The sequence below is a fragment of the Ursus americanus genome, chromosome 24, assembly GCF_024610735.1.
Source record: "Ursus americanus isolate L20-20 chromosome 24, mUrsAme1.1.p, whole genome shotgun sequence".
Classification (NCBI taxonomy): Eukaryota; Metazoa; Chordata; class Mammalia; order Carnivora; family Ursidae; genus Ursus; species Ursus americanus.
This window is the reverse complement of record NC_142150.1, coordinates 25,518,627-25,540,940: the sequence shown is the minus strand read 5'-3', so window position 1 is coordinate 25,540,940 and position 22,314 is coordinate 25,518,627. Positions and strand designations below refer to the sequence as shown.

Below are 22,314 nucleotides of genomic sequence, written 5' to 3'. Positions count from 1 at the left end.
TTCTAATGTGAACTATGGACTTTGGGTGATAATGATGTGTCAGTGTAGGTTCATTAATTGTAACAGAGGTACCACTGTGGTGTGGGACGTCCATAGTGGAAGAGGTTTTGTATGTGTGGGGATAAGAGACATAGTTCTCTTTACTTCCTGCTCACTATTGTTGTGAACCTGAAACTTCTCTGTACATAAGGATCATTAAAGCAAACAAAACTACATCAGAACTTGTTCATCTGCATCATTTTAAGGATGGTACCCAAACTCCTTAACCTGGCATGTGAGATCTCTCTAAACTTGTCTAACTAGGCACGTTCATTTGTTATACCCACACTTGTATGTGTATATGTACACACACACACACACACACACCCCTTATGCCACCTCTTACACTAATCATTCAGAACTTCTTGTTTATTTAAGCAAAGGTGTTAGTCTTTTGTATAGGCTCTCCCCTCTCAATGGTGAGGTTTCTGCTCTTCTTTGATTGACTAATGCCTAGTTGCCTTTCTAGTCTCATTTATTCAGAAGCTGTTCTTGATTCTCCTCTTATTCTTATTCAGGTGCCTCTGACGGCACCCAATATGTACCTTCTTTCATTATAGAAAGTGAGATATTATTCTATAGTCATTTACATATGTGACTGTATCCTTCAATAGATGATGAGTCCCTTGAAGTAGAATCTCTGTTGTTTTAGCACAGTTCTGTGTCCATAGGAGGTGTTCTAGAAATATTTGTTGGATAAGATTAATGGGGAAAAAGGGAGAGAGTGGTGGGGCAGTAAGCTTCGATCCCAGAGTATTCCCAGGTCTGACAATCATCTATGGCAAACTGCCCTTCAGGGAAGGTGTGTGCAGTTGCTGGAAGCATTTTCCATCTTTAGTGAATAGGGCCAACTTCATTCCCTGGTGATGTCAATATGGCATCTTTCACCAGCCTGAAAATCCTCTGGCACTGAAAACACACAAAGTCTGGAAGCTGTTTTGTGAGACTGAGAAGGTGAGTCAATAGACCCTGTTCCAAGTTGGCAAGAAGGGATATAGTCCTAAACATCTAAAGCTCCACAATTCACATTAAGCCTCTCATTAATTTAAATGTTAATGTAAATTTAAAATATGTCGTATTGATTATTGATTTGGAATTATTTTTGTATGAATATTGCATAACTGAGCTTTCTAACAGCAGAATCCCAATGGACATCCCTTCATATCAACTTTCGATGAAGAGGAAAAGTGAGGCTTTCTATTTTTCTCTCCCTTTTTATTGTGTAAAATCATTTGTTTTAGTTACACGTTCTAGCTACGAGAAGCTATGAGAACTTCTGCTTTTGAGTAGAATTGATTTGGACAGTCCTGAGCAAAAAGATCAATTTCTGAATCTCTTCTTTCATAGTATTACACATATAATTTCAAAAATGTACAGAGATTGATGTCTTTCCCATGTCACTGATGAGAAACTAAAAGTTTCTATGACCATGCTGCTGATTTCATTCTATTTTGTTAGTTTACAGCCAGAATCTCCTTTCATTGGGATTTATATTTCCTTACAAGTGCAATTTTCAAAGAATGTCTCATTATGTTAGGTTCACATAAAAGAAATGATGGTGAGGATGAGGATGAGGATGATAACTGGAAATTTTATATATGCTTACTTACTCTGTGCTGGACCTTGATGAAAAGTCTTTTATGAAAATTCTCATGTAAAGGCGCCTGGGTGACTCAGTTGGTTGAGAGTCTGACTCCTGGTTTCGGCTCAGGTCATGATCTCAAGAGTTGTGAGATGGAGCCCTGCATCTGGCTCCGTGCTCAGCGGGGAGTCTGCTCAAGATTCTCTCTTCCTCTCCCTCTGCCGCTTCCCCTGCTTGTCCCCTCTCTCTCTCTCTCTCTCTCAAATAAATAAATAAATAATCTTTTAAAAAATTGTTCAAAAACAAAGTTCTTACATAATCTACAAAGCAGCATGAGAGGGGGCTACTCTCGTGATCTTTTTTTACAGATTAGGAAAGTGTCCCATGGAAAGATTAAGGCTTTTCTAAAGTTCTACAAGTAGAAAGTGATGTTGCTTGCCCTAGGACTCAGGCTGGTCTTTCTCACAGCCACTAAGCTCTTTGGGTCTTCAACCACACAATGTGACTGAAATGTACAAGCCTTGAACAGTGAATTTCTGTTCTTAAGAAAAGCATAGAAACATACAATGGAGGGTTTGATTATACTATTGAGAAGCTGGGTGGATGGGTGATCTCCAGAGACCTCCTTGCTAATTCATGAACACTTTGTAGATTACTTCTTTCAACTGAACACTGTGAATTTGAACTAACTGGTTAGGGAAGCCTCTTCCAGCCCCACATTCTATGCATCTGTATAATATGATTCACTTTGGTCTGATCAACAAACCTTCTGGCTGGTTCTTCTCTTCACAGCCACCCACCACAATGCTTTTTTCACCCAATGCTTCTGCCCCTGCAGGCAGCCCCACCTACCTCAGTTCTCTGTACAAAGATGGGTACGCAGTAAACATCCTGCTATCGACACATTTCTTTGAAACATGCTAAATATCAGGCAGAAAACTCAGGCGAGAAGATGGAAAAAGCAGCATTTTGTTCCCCTGAACATAGACATGAAATACAAATATTATAGTCCTGGAGAGAAATCAGACAAGGCCTTCTTATATCAAAATCATATTAACCAGTGCATTCAGAGGCTCGCATAAATATAGGCCTGAGAGAACCTATTGAGATGGAATATTTACTGGCCTAGGTGTAGCCAACAAGCTTTATAGTGTCAGGATATATGGGATAATAAGACAGGATTGCTCCTGTCTCACACAGACCTGTTAACCTGCCGCCTATTACTTCCTTCTGGGCAATTGACTCATGCCTCAGTTTCTTCACCTATAAAATAAGGATCGTAATTCAAAATTTTCATAGGGTCATTAGGAGGCTTAATCTGTAAAATAATGTAGAAAGTTTATCCTGGTGTCAGAAATATGGTAGAGGTTTAAATGAGTCTCTGTGATTCTAATAACAACAACAACAAAAATCTCGTATTAGTTTTTAAATTATCCTTCTAAGTAGTAATTTCAGCTACTGCTCAATTCCTGGTTTTAGGAATTGTTTTGTTTTTGCAAGACAATGACATATGGAACACCAATTAGGTATATGACTATTTCACCCAGAAACATTTCTCCCCCTTGGGAGATACGTGAGGGTGTCAAGCAGGGAGGGAGTCATGCTATAATACCAAATTCTGTAAGCTAGCTTACAAGTTGCCCACAGTTTTCCCAGTTTCTTCAGAATTCCAGATTTTTCCTCTCAACGTTAGGATAGCAGAAAGATAGATAAATGGTGAACCACTGGTCATCAGGTGCCAAAGTATCATGAATCCTGTGAGTCAAAAATCAGATTTTAATTAGCTCTATGAGATACACAATTGATTTTTTCAAATTGATAGGTGAACCTGAAATTGACTACAGTCACCTTAGTATCATTTAACTATAAGTAACTAATTGTCCAGCAGAGATTGAAACCAGTGATTAGGTACGTATGATAAATTTATAAAAAATCAGGCTTTTTCTAAGCATGATAGTTTTGCTACTACAAATTCTTCCTAAACATTCTACCTGTATCAAACCACATCTTTAGAAGAAAAATTATCACAAAATTTGAAAGATGGAAGGGGACTCAGGAGCAACTTTGTACAAAGCCTTGAAGTTTTTACGTGGAGAGATTAAGACCCAGTGAGGTTTGGACACTTGCCCAAGCTGCCTGGTTAATTATGGCAGGGTTATTAATTGAATCCATTTCCAATTCTCAATCCAGTGCCTATATTTACTTATTTTCTTGCTGCTGAGAAATCTGTAAATTACAGGGGATGTTTTATAGTTTTCTATGTCCATTTGGCTATTAGATTTGAAACAAAGTGATAATTATCGGTATAGTTTTGAACTCCTGACAGAAGGATGAAGTAAGAACAAGAAGTCCCTCAAATGTATGTTCAAAATGATATCTATAGATAAAAATATTTCCCAATGAAATACATATGGCACATTTCAATAAAACAATGCAATGAACATTGGCAAAAGAAAGACTGGCATATCTAGGATGGATACAACTATGTGTGTGTGTGTGTGTGTGTGTGTGTGTATACACGCATATGTGTATGCAACTATATATACATATAGTACATATGTGTTATATACATATATAGAAACCCATATATTCACCTATATATGTATATCTATATCTATGTATTTATATTAGAAAGATGAATATTGCATTGATTGATTCTATTGGGTGAGGCTGGCAGGCAGGAATGTCTACCCTAAATTTGTTCTCATTCATATAGTATGATTTTAAAATATGATATTTGTGTTGTCTTACTCCAGGTGTAAAATAAACATCATCTGCTGAAATCCAGAACACTTCTTTAAATTCTTTGGGTTTTCTCAGGAAGATCAGGAACTGTTGGAGAAATTTTGATAAGGTAAGTTCCAAGCACTACTAATCTGTTCTCTTGAAGTTTCCATTCTAGCTACCCAAGTTCAGAACAAAGTGAGGTTTCATAAGTCAAAAAAGTAGGCAAATGGAGAGGTAGATGTCACTTTTATTAATGATGCAGTTAGTATCTAAGGATGCTGTTTCAGTGTATGGCTAAAATAGGCTTCCTAACACTGAACCCCAGACTTAGATTCACCCATCCTGGCCCAGGGCAGCTGCAGGCTCCCCTGCCATGAACATGGCAGCCACCCATGAAATTCCCAGTGTGGAGTAGCCAGCTCAAATGTATCTGAGCAGCCTGCTCTAAGATGCAGGTGAAGAGAATGGGTTAAACTACAACTGACAAAGTCTTGCTCCTGAGTTCACCAATCAAATAAACAACTCTAATGACCAAGGAGAGGAGAATGTAAACGGAATAAAAAAAGAGGCCAGGAGAAATACTATGGTGGGATTTTCTTCTATGAAAAAATTTAGAAATAGGGAATAAATATTGTACTTTCATACCACTGTATAGGAGTGACCTGCAAAAAAGATGGGCCTGTTAGAGTTTGCATCAGGCTTTTCTTAACCTAGTAGCACAGTAAGAGAATTTCTCCTGGGTGAGGTAGGCAACCACAGCACCATGATTTCTCCTGCTTGGAGGAGCTAGCCAGACTCAAGGCAGAATTGCTTTCAACTGTCTGTTAAGAGTCATGTCTTTTTAGAATCTCAATGGGCATGTTGTCTGTATTGTCATAAAGCAGATGATTCTATGGTTGACTGCTGGCATTTATGGTTTTAGCTACTAAAGTAAAGCCCAATAAATAATTTTGAATTTTCCAAGCATACTATTAGATTATTCTAAAAATAAGGTATGGAGGGAACAATGTATCTAAGTAGGAAGTGAGTTTAGGTTAACTCCTCAGTGTACTTTTCTCAGTGGGAATTTGTAATTGTAATTTAATAAATTGTCAATGTTACTTAGATTTATGTGTTGGTAAAAATCAAACCAAGGAAAGGGGACTTATGGAAATGATAGAAAAAGAATCATAAGCATGAATATAAGAGTAACATAGTATATCTGGTACAGAACTATGAACAAAGCCAGCCATCTGGAACCAGTCTTGGTACAGGATTCACTTAATATTTTCAACTGGATGATGCCTCTAAAATGAAGGAATGCTGAACTATTTCTTTTATATTTGTGTTTCTTCAGTTGGGATTCTAGACCATGCGAGAAAGAGTTCACTTTAATTTTGGTCATTTGATTTGGTCCAGTTTTGGTGATATCCCCTCCCTTTACCTATACTAGCTGAGGATTAGCAAAGGAAAAAATAATAATGGATTAGGACAACTTTGTCTCCTATAATGGAAGGACAGTCATCGGGATTTACCAATACACCATGAATACATATCATGGGGAAGGATTAATCATCAAAAATGAGATAGGACATTTTCATGAAGGAGGGGTTTATATTTGATATTATTTAATACCACCTCCTGGCATAGATTGTATATCACCTTTTAACATGAGTAATCTACAAAAATGTATGGACTACACTGACATTTAGAAAGTTGATTATTAATGGGGTGCCTGGGTGGCTCAGTAGATTGGGCAACCAGCTCTTGGTTCTGGCTCTGGTTGTGGTCTTGAGGTCATGGGATCAAGCTCTGAACCAGTCTCCGTACTATAGGAAAGCTGCTTGAGATTATGTAAACTTGAAAGTAAGATTAAATCTATTAAAGTCCTGATCCTATCTTGTGTTCAGTTTGAAAGGAAGGGACTATCCCTTGTTACCAGACCTCTGCTCCACAGGAAGTGTGGACTTCTGATATTTAAAAGAGGAGCATCCATCCCATTCAAGTGCGGAATGGGAGCCCTTTTGATTTAAAATATTCTGCTAGCTACATTTAACCAATCAAACGAACGAACAAAACCATTCAGTGTTGCAATCTTGGCCAATGGGTATCTAAAACCATGCTTGAACTAATGAAACCATAGAAGAGGAATGGGAAGGAAAATATAGTCGTTGAGAAAGTGATCTCAAGAAGGGACATGTAGAATGGCCCAAAGACATTTCTGTGCCTAAGATTTGGAAGTCAGGAAGTATGACCACAAATGCACACGCTGAGGAATTTGTTTGGCATGTCCACTGTTGTCTGTGAGGTATGAAATGGATAGAAATGGGACATGTAATCTGTTTTCAGCCCTCGAATTTGGAGCCATGGCTTCCTTCTGCTGGGACACAAGTCTAGATACCCAGTTATAATTAGATCCTGGGGAAAGTATAAGTCATTCAGTAAAGGGACAAAGTCTCCCCAGAAAACAAATAAAAATATTATGCTGAAAGAGAGAAGAGAAATAGTAAGGAAATCAAAAGACTGGGACTTCCCTGGGGAAGCCAAACCTCAAAACCCTTCACAAAACAAAGACCTTTAAAGAGGGGAAAAGTGGTCATAGGTCAATAGATTGTCCTGTTCCAGAAAGGGACAAATGCATATATTAAAATCTTAGGGGAGATCAGAAAATATAACCACCCCTTCGATTAATATGATAGCTCTTCCCCTTGTGTTGTGTATAAACACTGACATATAGATTTTTGTCCCACTTGGAATTTTTCTCTTAATATAAACTAGCCCTATCAGCACTTAATTTTATTTCTGACTTCTCCTCGCTAATAGAAAGACTGAGAATTATTGTCTTCTGTAAGGTGGTTATATGGACAGAGCAACAGATTGTAACAAGTAAAGTTTCAAATAGCCTTGTCAGGTTTGTGATTCATATACAAAAAGTACACATCTATGTGGTTCAGTCGCAGTGACTATTCCTTTATGATTGACATTTTTATTTAGGAACAAATAGAGTTCCACTTATTCCCGGAAACATATATAAATTAGATCCCCCAATGTCTAAAATGAGATACGTAATTTCAAGTGAAACAATATTATTGCCTCAATCTAAAGAGAACTAAAAGGATATTTGCTATTATTACATCCATGGGAATTTTTTGATAAAAATATATAGCTTTTTCCAAGTTGGGTTGTCTCTGAAATGTGGCTGTATTGGTAGTGACTGAAACAGTTATTAGATCTGATTCATAGATTTCTTGGTAATAGAAAAAACACGCCCACATTCCCATGACTCAGGTCCTGGTTAACAAATCTTTACACCATAAATCTAATGTAGCCATACTCAGGGAGATCTCAAGCCCTGTGAGATGCCTCCTTCTTGGCCTTTAAATTAAAAATAGAGTTAAAACACCCAGTCATGGCAAGAGTGTAGAGAAAGAGCATTTTTATAAAATGCTATTGAGAGAGTAACTTGGTGTAACCCTTGCAGAGACCAATATGGCATGTTATCAAAAGTCTTTAAAACTCAGACTGCCCCTGACCTAGCATTCCCTTTTCTAAGTTTTATCTTAAAGAAATTAGTGGATAAATGAATGAAGACATTGTACATGCACAATCATTGGAGCATTGTAAATATCAGAAACAACGTATATATCTGACAATAAAGGACTTATAATGATATAATAAAGCACCACACAATCATTAGTGATGATGCCGTTGCTCTGAATGTATAGACATGGAAATATATTCACAGTTTATGATTTAAAAAATCTGATTATAAGAAATTATGTGTGGGGGCGCCTGGGTGGCACAGTGGTTGAGAGTCTGCCTTCGGCTCAGGGCGTGATCCCAGCGTTATGGGATCGAGCCCCGCATCAGGCTCCTCCGCTATGAGCCTGCTTCTTCCTCTCCCACTCCCCCTGCTTGTGTTCCCTCTCTCGCTGGCTGTCTCTATCTCTATCAAATAAATAAATAAAATCTTTAAAAAAATTAAAAAATTTAAAAAAAAAGAAATTATGTGTTATACCAGCAATTTATATATTATGCATTTATATGTGTAGAAAATATCTGAGTCATGAGATTATGGCTTATTCTCTTTATATATCCTATTTTTTTTTTAAAGAAGAAATAGACATGTAAAACAAGAGAATAAAATAAATTGCAAACAAAGGGAAAAGATTTTCAAAGGCTAAGAAATGCCACTTTCCCCCTGTTAAAAGACATGTACACATACTATCTTTTTATAATCCATATTGTTTTCCCACCAGAAGGAGGCCTGAGCAGGAAGTGGATCTGTGGACCCATCGTGTTTCCCTGGGAATGGGGCTGAGCTCTGACTCCTATTGTCCTGGTCTATAACAGTGATAATCTCTTATCTGTTGTTATAAGGGCTGTGACCTCTAGCAATATGCTAAAAAGTAAGGGGAAGAGGGCTCAAAACTAGTATAAACTACACCAATTGATCATTTACAAATAGGTCTATGCAAGAAGAATGTAAGATATAATTCCCAGGGCCAGGGATTGAAAAGAGACTTTGAAGATGGTTGAAAGGGAAAGCAATAATACACAGTATACCGGCTGCTCGGCCATAAAGTAAAGCCGAGATTACCACTGGTGTGCTAGGTGTTTGGGGCTCAGTGAAAGGAGGGTGTGATTGACAGAGAGCCTGCCGTGACAGACTCACAATTCTGCAGTCCTGTTAAGTGCAGAAGAAAATGTTCAGGGAGGGGACCCAGGCATTGCTTTAGCCCTTGTATAACCCATGTCAAATCTCTGGAAGCAACTAAATGCTCAAGCAAACGCCCTTTGGGCTAAGTCCCCTCCTCTTTCCTCCAGGTTGTTGACCCTGGGATATTGGAACCACCACCACACCGAATTCATAGAACAGTTAGTATCCCTGAGGTGAGGAATGAGTCCTTGGTACCTAAGGCTAAGATGGGAGCAGCCCCGTAGCTGTAAGTTCCCTGGAAATTGTTTTCCCCTTAGCATTCTTGGATGGATCTGTGTTGGTACTGTGAAAGGTTGGGAATCCCTCGAAGAGGTTTTGAATGGGTCTGCTCTGGGGGAGTCTATTTACCCCAGTCTACTTGTTACCATCATGATAAAAAATGGCAGGTGAAAGTAATGGAGGAAGGACTTCCTATGCATATAATTGGGATATAAGCCTCTTTGTCCCAATTATCTCAATGAATCTTCACAACACCGTCTCTACCTTCCTTCAAGGATAAAGAGAAGTAACTTGAAATAACTTGCTCAAGGTCATTCAAATAGAAAGGAGATGGGTATGGGATTAACATTTAGGCCGTATGATTCCAATTGTAATCATTGGCAGCCTCCCTGACTCTTGCAGAACACATTATAATGTTTATGTATGATGACTGCTGTTTAAAGTAACAGTAAGCCTTTGAAAAAACTGACATCAAATGTAACCAAGCAAGAGGTACGCAAGACTTGGAATTTTAATTTTTCTGATCTTCTTATAACAAAAGAAGGCAGTTGGTGAATTAGAACCCCATTGTTCTTCCTTAGTTTTCTTTTTTCACACAGCCATGATAAATAGCAAGATATGAATGAATTCCATAGCTTTAGAAGGGAAAGGCCTCGGAAAGAATCTAGCGTTGTATTACAGTGTTGTACCCTAAGGGGGAAAAGCACACTCCTAAGTATGCTGTATTTGGTAAGTGGTAACCATTTGGAAAACAGAGGTGAAATGAAAATTACCTAAGTCTCAGCCATTCCACAGCACATTTCAGCTGAGAATGCTTAAAAATAAAATACCCGAAAAGGCAAGCTATTTGCAGTTCTATTTGTACGTGATCTTATTTTCTCCGTGTGCGAGGAGAGATGTTCCTCCAAGGTTGTCACTGTCATCATTGAGCGCTCACTCACTCATTCAATAAATGTTTATGGAACATGTACATCGTGCCAGGGAGCTGAGCACTGGGGTTACCCAGGTGAATCAGTGTTCTCTTCTGTGGAGGGAAGCAAGGACAGAACCCAGGATCTTAATATCTTAATAGTATATGGTAGCGATGAGAGGAACAGATGCACATTAACATAAAGATATATACGCTTGCCCACATACACGCATATGCTATCTTGCCACACTGCAGGAGGGAAATATCAATCACACTGAAGATATTAACAGAATGTCTGGGTGGCTTCCACCTCGATCGCAGAAGATTTCATGGATGAGTTGAGTTTTCAAAAGTTTTGGAAAAAATGACAAAGTATTGTGGCACAGAATGTGGAGACATTTTCTAGTTTGGCAGAGATCATTTCACAAAGAATCTGGGGAGTCCTCAGTATCGTGAAGGAATATAATTTGAATTAGAAAACAGCTCAGGTGAAACACCCAGGTAGGGATCAAATATCAGAACTGATATGCATGTTTTCCAGCATATTTCTAAGTCGAGTCTTAGAAAGAAAATACCCCCTCCAGTTCCTTCCTTTGGAATCTAAAATCTTTGCACATGAGATGACATGCAATTATTATACCTAATTCTAATAAATACAAGTAAACCCAAATCCTTTTAAAAGTCTTGGGCTTTAGATCAAACAGGGTTAAAGCCCCTGCTTTGCAAATTACTTTTCAGACTTGAAAAAGTTATTTACTTCTCTTGCCTTCAGGTCCGTTAGGAAAGGAAGGCTACTGTGAGTCAATGTAGGCACAGAACTTAGCACGTTGTCTGGCACATAGTACTTTCTCAGTAAATATCAGCTAGGCTTTTATCAATAATACCCTTTATGGTTTTATTAAGAATATAACATGAAAATCTTGTGCACACTGACTGATGCACTATCGTATGCCATTTCATTTTGCTTTAATAAAACGAGTGCATTGAGACATTGCCATATCCTAGAAATCGTGGCGAGTAATGCAGTACAGTGATGAATAGGGTAGAGTCCTATCTGCCAGGGCATTTGAGTTTACTTAGGCTCCATTTGCTACAAACCACAATGGCTAACTGGAGGTCCTTATTTGTTCTTTATTTACCTATTAATTCCTAAGAAATTCAGGGATCTTTATAGAATATTTTGGTCATCAGAAAACATTTCAAATACCTCTAGCACAAGGTACTACTGAAACATTTTTGCACTTAAAAATAAATGTCCCAGTTAATTCAGTACTTTTACCTTCATTAATATATGATCCTCACAGTAGGCTTCAGTGAGGTGAGCCCAGGGCTGGAGGGGATGAGCAGAGGGGTGATGAGAGCTTTGGAGGAAACTGCTAATTTAAGGACATAAATGACTTGCCCATGCTAACAGCATGAGTGAGCAAGCAGGAATTTCTTCTGCACTAGGTTGCCTCTGTATAGAATGAAGGAGTCCTCTGTTTTTCTTCAGAACCCAGGTGGGGCCAGCTCTAAGGAAGCGTATGAGTCGACGGCACGCGCCCATGCAATTTTCACCTTTTTCAACCACCCTTTCCTTTAGCTGGTTAAATATAATTCCCCACCACTTCTGGGTTGCTGTACAGCCATTAAGATCACACCTCTGCTCCTTTCCTTTCTTCCCTCTTCAGCCAAAAATGTTCTGTCCTGCATGATAATAACTGGAATAAAATGTTGTGTATCCATACAACAGAATATTATTTGGTAATAAAAAGGAATGAGTACTAATACATCCTATGACATGGATGAACCTTGAAAACATTATGCTTCATGAAAGAAACCAGACACAAAACAATCACATACAACATGATTCCATTTATATGAAATGTTGAATATGGTATGGATATAGTTCCATATCAATTTGAATACAGAATAAGAAACTCTGTAGAGACAGAAAGTAGATTAGTGGTTGCCTACGGCAGGGTGGAGAGGATGGGGAATGGCCACTAATTGGATCAGGAGATTCTTTTTGAGATGACAGCATATTTTAAAATGAGACCGTGGTATTGATTTATATGTTCAGATGACTGAACTGGATGGGATGTGGATTATATCTCAATACAACTGTTGAACAAATAATAATCACAGGAATGCTCAAAATTATTATAACCATGTCATGTTTGCATGTGGCAAATATTTTGCAGATGTTAATTTTGCATATCTGTTGGACCCTCAAAACAACATCCTAAGCCTGGTACTATTTTAGTCCCATTTTTTTTTTTTTTTAAATGAGCAAACAGAGAGAAAGTTGATCTTCAAGGTCCCACAGTTAGTAAATGAAAGAGTTAGGATTTGAACTTGGGAAGTCTAGCTTCAGAATTCTGCTCTCTTAATGACTTCGCTATTCACATGCTATTGACAGCCTTCCTTTACCCTTACAGCTTATGCTCTGGGCACCTGGAAGCAGCGACTGTGCCCAGATTTCTCCCTCGTGTGTATTTGCATGTTTCCTTCCTTCCCTTTCATTTTTCCCCATCAGTGAGGTATAATTAGTATACAATAAACTGGGCCTTTTAAAGTGTACAATTTCATAAGTTTTGACATCTATAACATTGCGAAACCATCACACATCAAGATAGTCAATATGATCAGGATAATAAACTTACGTGTCATCCCCAAATGTTTCCTCATGCTCCCACATCCTCCTTCTGGTCTGACGCTCCTCCCTCCACTTGGTCCCAAGCCACTGCTGATCATTTTTTGCCACTTACAGATTCTGGAGTCAAACAGTATATACTCTTCCTTTGTTGTTCAGATTCTTTCACACAGCATAATTATTCGCAGACTTCCATGTTATTGTGTGCCTAAAACTCCATATGTTTTAATTGCTGAATAGAACTCCATACCTGGGAATACCAGAGTGCTCTCTTACTCAAGTACTGGTGTACAGTGGGATTATTTCCAGCTCTTAGCTATTGCAGGTAAAACTACTATGAATAACAGTGTAAAAGTCTTTGTAGGGACATAGCCTTTCATTTCTTTTGCATAAATATCTAGGAGTAGAATGGCTGGGTCTAAGCCAAACTCTTCCAAACTGGTTGTAACATTTCACATTCCCACCAGCAGAGTATGAGAGTTCTAGTCCCTCCACATTCTTGCCAACACTTTTTGATCTTAGCCATTTTAGCAGGCATGTAGTGATATCTCGTGGTAGTTACAATGCGCATTCCCCTAATCACTAATGATGTTGAACATCTTTTTAACATGCTTGTTATCTATATGTCTTATAATTTATTTACCATCTTTCTTGTATGAGTTGTCTGCATTCCTACTATTAAGTTTTGTGAGCCCTTTGTGTATGCTAGTTATAAGTCTTTTATGAGATACATGGTTGCAAATATTTTCTTCTAGCCTGAAGCTTATCTTTTTCTTCTCTTAACAATGTCTTCCCAAGAGTTGAAGCTTTTAATTTTGGTGAAGTCCAATTTATTATTTTTTTCCTTTATGGATTATGCATTTGGTATCATAGTCAAAATATTTTCACCAAACCCAAGACCATAAAGCTTTTTTCCCTATGTTTTCTTCTATAAGTTTCATAATTTCACATTTTACAGTTAGGTCTAATGTCCATTTTGACTTAACTTTCATATATGGCATGTTGTATGGACCAAAGTTCATATCTTTGCATATGGACATCTAATTTTTCCAGCACTTTTTGTAGGGAAGACTATCCTTTCTCCACTGAATTATCTTTATATCTTTGTCAAAAATCATATATATGTATATATGTGTGTGTGGATGCATATTTATTACTTTCTCATAATCTTTGCTTATCAAAATCCCAGTTATCCTTCCAAGTCAAGTTTAGATGCCTCACACTCTAGAAAACCATCCTAAATTATCTTACTTATTATACTTTGTATCCATGGTCAACTAAAAAAAGAAAAAAGAAGAAGAAGAAACAAAAAAACTACTCCTATATTAACAGTGATTATCTCCAGCTGTGGGATTTGGGATGATTTATATTTTGGCTAATATACTTTGTCAGTATTATCTGAATTTTCTAACATCAGTGTTTATACTTCATAGAGAAAAAATAGTTTGATTTTATATATTTATAGCACATTCTCTGCCACACACTTTCACAAAGATTTTTTTTTCTGTTTTGAGTAAATAAAATCCAACCTAACTGTTGGATATATATACCCACACAGGGACACACACACACACACACACACACACACACACATTTTATTGGCTCATGTAAAAACAAAACAAAACAAAACAAAAAAAAAAAAACCACCTCAGAACAGAGTAGCCTCAGGTATGGAAAGATCTAGAAGCTCAGGAGCTAGTATGTGGAATCTATCACTGCTATTCTCATGGCCCTACTCTTCTCACTGCTGGCCTTTTTCTCAGGCAGTCTCTCCTATGCAGAAGTCCCCAAACCACCACAGGCTTACATTACTTTGACAATCTTGGGGGATGGAGGGTAGTTCCTTCCCTATTGTCCTTGTAAAAGGTTTTGTGGTTGGCCTGCCTTGTTAGGTGCCCTCTTACAACCAATTATGTTGACTGATTGTTCAAGTTATCTGAACATACTAGGTGATCAGTTCTATCTCAGTGTCTGAGGGTTATGTCTAGAAAAGATAAACTGGGACACTATATGAGAAGAATAGCTAAAACATAGAAAAATGTCTAAAATAACCAATGCCTACTACTTTCCCTTTGTTATATCATCCAAACAATCTGGTTGCATAGACACTGTTTAACTCTGAGAAATTTGGAATGGAGATTATTCACGTTCACTGTCATAGTTTTCTATGGCTGCTGTCACAAATGACCACAAGCTCAGTGGCTTAAAACAACACAAATTTATGATCTTATGGTTCTTGAGGGGATAAAAATCAAGGCGTTGGCAGAGCTGCCTTTCTTGTGGAGGCTGTAGGGAAAAGTCTGTTTCCTTGCCTTCTCTAGCTTCCAGAGGCCTTGGTTTATGGTCCCTTCCTCCATCTTCAAACAGCCTCAGAGCCAGTAGTGTGACATCTTCAGATTGTTCTCTCCATAACTCTGACCCTCCTGCCTTCCTCTTACAAGGATCCTTGTGTTTATATTGGGCCCACCTAGGCAATCCAGGATATTTTCCTCATCTCAAAATCTGGACTCATTCACACCTGTAAGGTCCCATTTGCCACATTAGTAACAATTCCACAGGTTCTGGTTATTAGGATGTGGACATCTTTGGAGGGCCATAATTCAGTCAAACGTAGTCACAGGGTATTAGGTAGTAATGATGAGTCTTTAAACCATGTTTCCCAACTTGAAGATCAGTGTCTTTTCTACTCTATCACAATGGCATCGTGTCACAATGGTTGTGTATAAGCTTGTCTAGATTTAAAATTCTGGGAGATCAGGGAATTTCATCCACCGTAGAAAACAAATGTGTGTGTGGAGGGGTGCTTTGTTCCTAAGACACAAGGTATAGATGGGAAAAAAAAGCTCAATTTTACTTGTAACTTGCATCATTCCGCACTGGCAGTTGCCTCCTTGGCCCTCCCTCTTAATTAATAAAGCAATAATGTAGATTTGTTTGTACCTCCTTTATTTGATAAATTCTGTTTCTAGCAGAAGAATAGGGTCCCATCAGTAGGCAAATCACTTAATAGTTTTCAAATGACAACTATAATTCGTTCTCAGCTGTTCCTACATGTGCAAAGAGAAGCAGAGAACTAAGGCCATTGTATGAATAATTTAAACAGTAAACCCCTATTGGCTCAATTATCTGATTATTTCAACAAGCATCTGGATACAACTTTAATTTTTTATTCTCTAACGTGTTTTGGTTTACTCGCATTGCCTTTATATAAGTCACTTATTTCATCTATGTCTTAAATTCAACTTAACAAACATCACTTAATGAGTAACCACTGTAGGCCCAAGACTGTGCTTTCATCTATGGTGGCTCAAAAGACAGAAAATAAAGAATCTCATTCTCTGGGAGTTTTCGGCCCCAACAGGAGAGGTGACACAATTTCACCAATAACTATGCAATATGGCAGCATGTAAAGGTCATGATTGGGATACAAAAATGATGACAGAAGTGTTGAGAGGAAGAAAGATCAGTCAGTTTGGAAGAATTAGGGGAAACTTCTGGTAAGAGAAGTATCCTGGAGGGTAGGGAAGAAGTCACAAGGCAGTAGTAGGATAGGAGAGTGTTGCTGTAGAAACACATGCAAAGCAAGGAAACCTAGGACTCATCTTGGGAGCCATAAATTCTCTGGTGATACTGGGGAATAGGAAGGAGGTCCCAAGAACTAAGAGACTGAAAGGAACAGTTGATGCCCAGCATCTAAAGGTGTCTAATTTATTCATCCCAATATCGTAGTAGTTTTCAACATGTTTGTTGTGAGGGGATGATTAGGCAATGTCTGCAGATACGGTTATCTGAATGAGGGTGGGACGGGAGTGGGGGTAGGGAGAAGGGAGGGAGATACTGCCACCTAGTGGGTAGAAGCCAGGGATACTGCTATACATCCTACAATGCCCCGAGCATCCCCCCAAAGAATTATCTGACCCCAAATGCCAACTGTGCCACAGATAAGAAACTCTGCAATAACCTTATGAAGTTGTAGTATTATTTTCCTTATGTTACAGATGAGGAAATTGAGGGTTTTTGAGATTACACATCTTGCCTGAGATCATTAAATAGTAAATGGCCTAGCAAAAATAGGGCCACATTACAGGGTATGAGGAATGTGACTATTATTAAGGAGCTAATGAGAGTCTCCGAATGTGGGCCAGACAGTCATTGGTACTATAGTGAAATGACAATGCAAGTAAAGTGCTAAGCACAGTGCCTGACACATAGGAAGCACTCAATAAATGTTTCCTACTGCTTTGACTGAGACCGGGTGCTTTCAGCAATGTGTCAGCTGTGAGTGGGCTCTGCTGGACGTAGGAGAAACCCGGGCCTAAAGGTTGGTCTGGGACTAGGGCAGGTGTTTAGAGTCTGACTTGGAGAGAAAGTATGTGGATTGTAAAGGAAAGGACACATGGAAGAAAATGTTACCCACAGAGGAACTAGAAAGCCTGACGAACCAGTGAACGTGTTGGTGTGTGTTGGGGGGAGTTGTAAAGGTGACTCTGGTTTTGAACATGAGAAACTCATTTTCCCCTCACTACCATGTAGTGAACAGCTGCCATATTAGGAATTCCTATACTTTCTTAAAACAGACAAACTGAGACGAAGAAAGGTAAAGCAATTAGTTCAAGGTCACACTACATTTTAAGATTTCTTTAGAAACCTATAGAGAAGGAAATTTGACCTTTTTGAAGATACAATAACTAAATCTTTATAGGAAAGATAAGGACAAAATGACATTTTCTTTAATAATGCTTCCAAAAACAGGTTTAACATTTATTTTTGCTATATATCTGTATAGATGAAAGTTACTTTAACCTCTAGCCAGGCATTCTGGCTGAATGAGATATGTCGAGGTATCAAGGAAGAGTTTCCCGAAAAGCATGGAGTGAGATTCTACTTTCTTTGTCACATTTGCTGTGTTATGAAGAGAAAGCCAAGAAAAATAACCTTGATGCCGAGGTAACAACATGTCTGGAAGAGAAGAGAGAACCAATGGTAACTGAAGGCTTGGGATATTTACAAATGAAAGTACCACTAATTTTGAATTGAGTACCTATTAGATGCCAATAACAGTGCTAACTATTCATGTGCATTATTTTATCTTACTATTCGTGACTGTGTAGGATATATATGACCACTGATAGATGAGATCTTTGAGGCTTAGAGAGGCTAAATGATTTATCCAAGGTCACACACCTAGGAACTAGTGGAGCCAATATTCAAACCTCAAGTGTTGAACTCAAGTGCCCAAGCTTTTACCCATATTATAGATGTTTGGCTAGAAATTAGAAACATAAATTCTTCCCTTTTTTGTATTTGACGAATTATAAATAAGATTGGATGTGTAGTTGTCATTCAATGAAGTCATACCTAAGGGTGCCTACAGAATGGCTGCTACAGAAACAGCATGCCTCCTTCTCAAATCCCTACCTTTACTCCTTATCAGTGCTGTACAGCAGCTTCCAGATCTCACTTTTACCGTGTTAGCACTTCGTTCAAAAATTTGAATTCAGCACCTTCACTGTGCATTCTATGACTAGAGGATACAGCCATGAACAAGAAAGGCAAGGTCTCCAATCCCAGGAACAACACATTCCAGCAGAGATAAACAACTCTACAGATTTTTTTTTTAAGATGATCAGATAAGCGTTCTGCACAAAATTAAAATATGGTGATGTGCTAGGTAGACATTGGATGGCTACTTCACCTGCTTGGGAGAGATGGCCTCTCTGAGGTCAAGATCAAGATCAGTGCCTCCAAAGAACAGAAGGGCAATGTTCTAGGCTGAGGGAACTAGGGCCAAGACACAATCATTGGCACAGAAAGAAGGCCCGGGAAGCTGGAGAAGCTGAGCCGCTAAGTGCAGGAGCAGATGCTGTAAGATACGGTTGAAGAAAGGCTAACAGGAGGTGGATGCCAGGAAAAGTAGGATTTCCCAAGTCAATAGAAGGAATTTTAATTTTCTTCCTGGTAACATGTGATGCCCTCGGGAGGAGCTTTCGCTATTTCACCCAGGGACTAATAATGTTCTAAAGGTTAGCATTTAGGATAGAGGAGATTTTAAAGATACCAAGAAAAACTAATTTTACTTTGCCTTTATCAGTTAATATTCCATGTGAATAAGAGAGAAAGCGAGAGAACCCCCCAAACTCTTTCAGTAGCTTCATTTATATCTGAAAAGCACGTTTTTGACACTTCAATCAATCAGTGGGCGCCATTAATCTGCATATTGTGTTACAAGAAGCTGCCTTTCTTCTCAATTTTCCTTTTCCTTTTGTTCTTCTCAGGAAATTAATTCATGTCATTTCCATTTGAAATCCTGTGGCATTTGACTGCACAGGCACTTAGAGGCACCCTTCTATGACTTGAAGCTTAGAGTAATGGCATGGCTTGTCAGCAGCATTGCTTTCCACTGTAAGGAAAAGGAGTCTGGACTGTCAGGCCCCTCAGGCCCTAAAGGTACATGTAGACAATGGCTTGATACAGGACTGTAGGTTCCTATGTGGGGGGCTCCAAAGAGTCGACTTTGGTGAGTGATGCTGGCAACTCAGTTCTTAACATTTTCCCAATGTTGTGTTTTGCTGTGAATGGAACATTCGAACAAGTGTTTATAAGATGTCATCGATTTCATTTTAGAAATTTTGCTTTCTAAAAAAGCTGTACTTGGAAACTTTGGGAGCATTTTTTGCAGTTTAATAGTCTGACACACTGATTTGTTTTATGAAAGGTTGAATAATGTCAATCATACTGTTCTGTTGATCTACATGGAAACACTTCTCTAGGCAGACATATTGCGATAAGAGCATAAAATATAAAAGTCCTAAGGGCGCTCAAAGGCCATCAGTCTAATGGGTCACAGACTTTAACACCTTTCACGTCAACCTTTCACGTCATGAACATGAATAAATATACAGTGGCTCGACAGAGTGTTTCCAGCTATTTACCAGATATTTACTGTTCAAACGTTACTAAACAAAACTTAGAAAGGAAATTATAGTTGTAAAAATATAGGACAGAATTCATCACAAATGGAAGATATTTGCTTTCAATTCAACTAACTAATAGGACAAACCCACTACATTGCCCTTACTTGTCTCGTTTTGGAACAGTGGGCCAGTGGAAGTCTAATCGAGGACAATGTTTGGAATTACTTATCCAATCGAAGCCTGCCTTGGAGACCCGCTCACAGCCACAGACTGTGCTTGAGCCACTCCAGTGACAGTTTTTCTGGCAGCCCATTCCCAGTTTAGAGAGCTTTATTTTTAGGAAGTGCTTCATTATATTGCGTGGAAGTTATGTATAGTCTCCAGTTAGAATGTCACACATATACATACCCGTACAGAAGTGAGTAAACAACAAGCTTGCACATTAATAAAATTTTGTAAATTCTAACACTTGGCATTTCTTGTACCAGTCTCCCCCTCTTTCACCCCAAAGCTGTTGCCTTTGTTTGAAACCTCATAACCTCCCATGGTTTCCAAATTGCTCTCCTAGGTCCGGTTGTTCTCCAGCTCTTCTGCATAATGCTTCTTGTAATGTCTTTTGAAAATCCCAAACTTACCATGTTACTCCTTAACTTAATATCCCTCAATGAGACCCCTTTGTTTTTTGAATGAACTCCTTCCAACACACACACACACAAACACACACACACAAAGAATCCTTGATCTAGCTGCTCTACATACGTTCATTTCTTGGCATTTCAGCTCTTTCCCTGCCAGACATTCTCCTTAAGCTTCCGCCCTAGTATATTTTCATTTCTGCTAAAGTACAAACAATCAATGTTTGTCACATTCTAACCCAGGTCTTCAGGATTCCAATCTTACTGCTCTTGGCCTTACTCCATGATCTTGGATCAAGCATAAGAGTATACACGTACCCTTTCTAAAAATGTAAGCACCTCTGAGAAATAATGAAAAGTTGCTAATACTTTGCCCAGTTGTAGTATACAGAACCCACTGAAGTAGTTACTCAATGAAAAATTTGTTAAATAAATGAATGCATTGGATTCAATTGAATTAAATGGTTAATTAGCACCTATTTGCAAATGTGTTTTGTGTGTGTGTGTGTGTGTGTGTGTGTGTGTGTGTATGTGTGTGTGTGTTCTCCTGGAGAAGGGAAATACCTATGATTAAGGCCTTAGGCTTATATAAAGATGAATAAAAAGGAAAAGATACCCAAAGGGGGGGGCAGTCCTCTTCAAACTTAGAAGCTTTGTTCCAGCATCAAAATTTTACCACCCTCTAACCCTAGAGATAAAAAAACGGAATTGAGAGTAGAAAAAGTAGGAAAATTCAGTGGATTTTTTAATGTAGCCACTAAAATAAAAAAGAACAATAACCAAAACAATTTGTTTTAGAGTAATCATTAATAAAAGGTAAAAGTAGGATATTGAATATCAATGCATCATTTTTTTTCCTGTATCTTTTGATTTTTTTTCCACCTTTATTGAAATACAATTGACATATAACATTGTGTGAGTTTAGGATGCATTGTGATATGCTTATCTTTCCTGTATCTTTTGATTTTTTTTCCACCTTTATTGAAATACAATTGACATATAACATTGTGTGAGTTTAGGATGCATTGTGATATGCTTATCACAGTGACTGTCTGTCACCCCACCTCATAATTACCTTTGTTTGGGGGAGGGAGTGAGAACTTTAAGCCCTACTCTTTTAGCAACTTTCAGGTATATAATGCAGTATTGTTAACTACAGTCACCATTTGATCACTAAAACTTACTCATCTTATAAATGGAAGGTGTTTTTAAATTTTATTTAATTTATTTGTCAGAGGGAGAGAAAGAGAGAGAGAGCACAAGGAGGGTGAGCAGCAGGCAGAGGGAGAGGGAGACTGCCTGCTGAGCACGGAGCCCAATGTAGGACTTGATCCCAGGACCCTGGGAGCATGACCTGAGCCGAAGGCAGACACTTAACTGACTGAGACACCTAGGTGTCCCTTATAACTGGAAGTTTGTACCCTTTGATGAACATCTCCTCATTTCCCCCAGCCCCTGGCAACTACCATTCTATTCTCTTTTTCTAGGAGTTCAGCTTTTTACAGTATGTGTCTTTCTCTGTCTAACTTAGTTCACTTAGCATAATGCCTTCGAGGTCCTTCAGTGTTGTCAAAAATGTCCCTCTTGGGGTACCTGGGTGGCTCAGTCATTAAGCGTCTGCCTTCGGCTCAGGGCGTGATCCCGGTGTTCTGGGATCGAGCCCCACATCAGGCTCCTCCACTGGGAGCCTGCTTCTTCCTCTCCCACTCCCCCTGCCTGTGTTCCCTCTCTTGCTGGCTGTCTCTATCTCTCTCAAATACATAAATAAAATCTTTAAAAAAATGTTCTTTTTTGTGGTCGAATAATACTCATATCTATTTTCCGTAGTGGCTGCACCAATTGACATTCTCACCAACAGTGCAGAAGGGTTCCCTTTTCTTCACACTCTGGCCAACACTTGTTATCTCTTGTCTTTTTTTTTTTTTTTAATAGGGATTGAATCTAATTGATTTTA

The 22,314-nt window shown here is 38.6% G+C and overlaps 1 protein-coding gene across 1 annotated transcript in view; it reads left to right on the top strand.

Moving 5' to 3' along the window:
- The first annotated feature begins 4,383 nt into the window (after positions 1–4,383).
- LRRC4C (leucine rich repeat containing 4C) overlaps positions 4,384–22,314 on the top strand; it is a 181,437-nt gene continuing 163,506 nt past the window's right edge. Inside the window, exon 1 of the mRNA XM_087854758.1 lies at positions 4,384–4,475. The gene's annotated coding sequence lies outside the window, so the exon portion shown is untranslated. The remainder of the gene's footprint in view (positions 4,476–22,314) is intronic.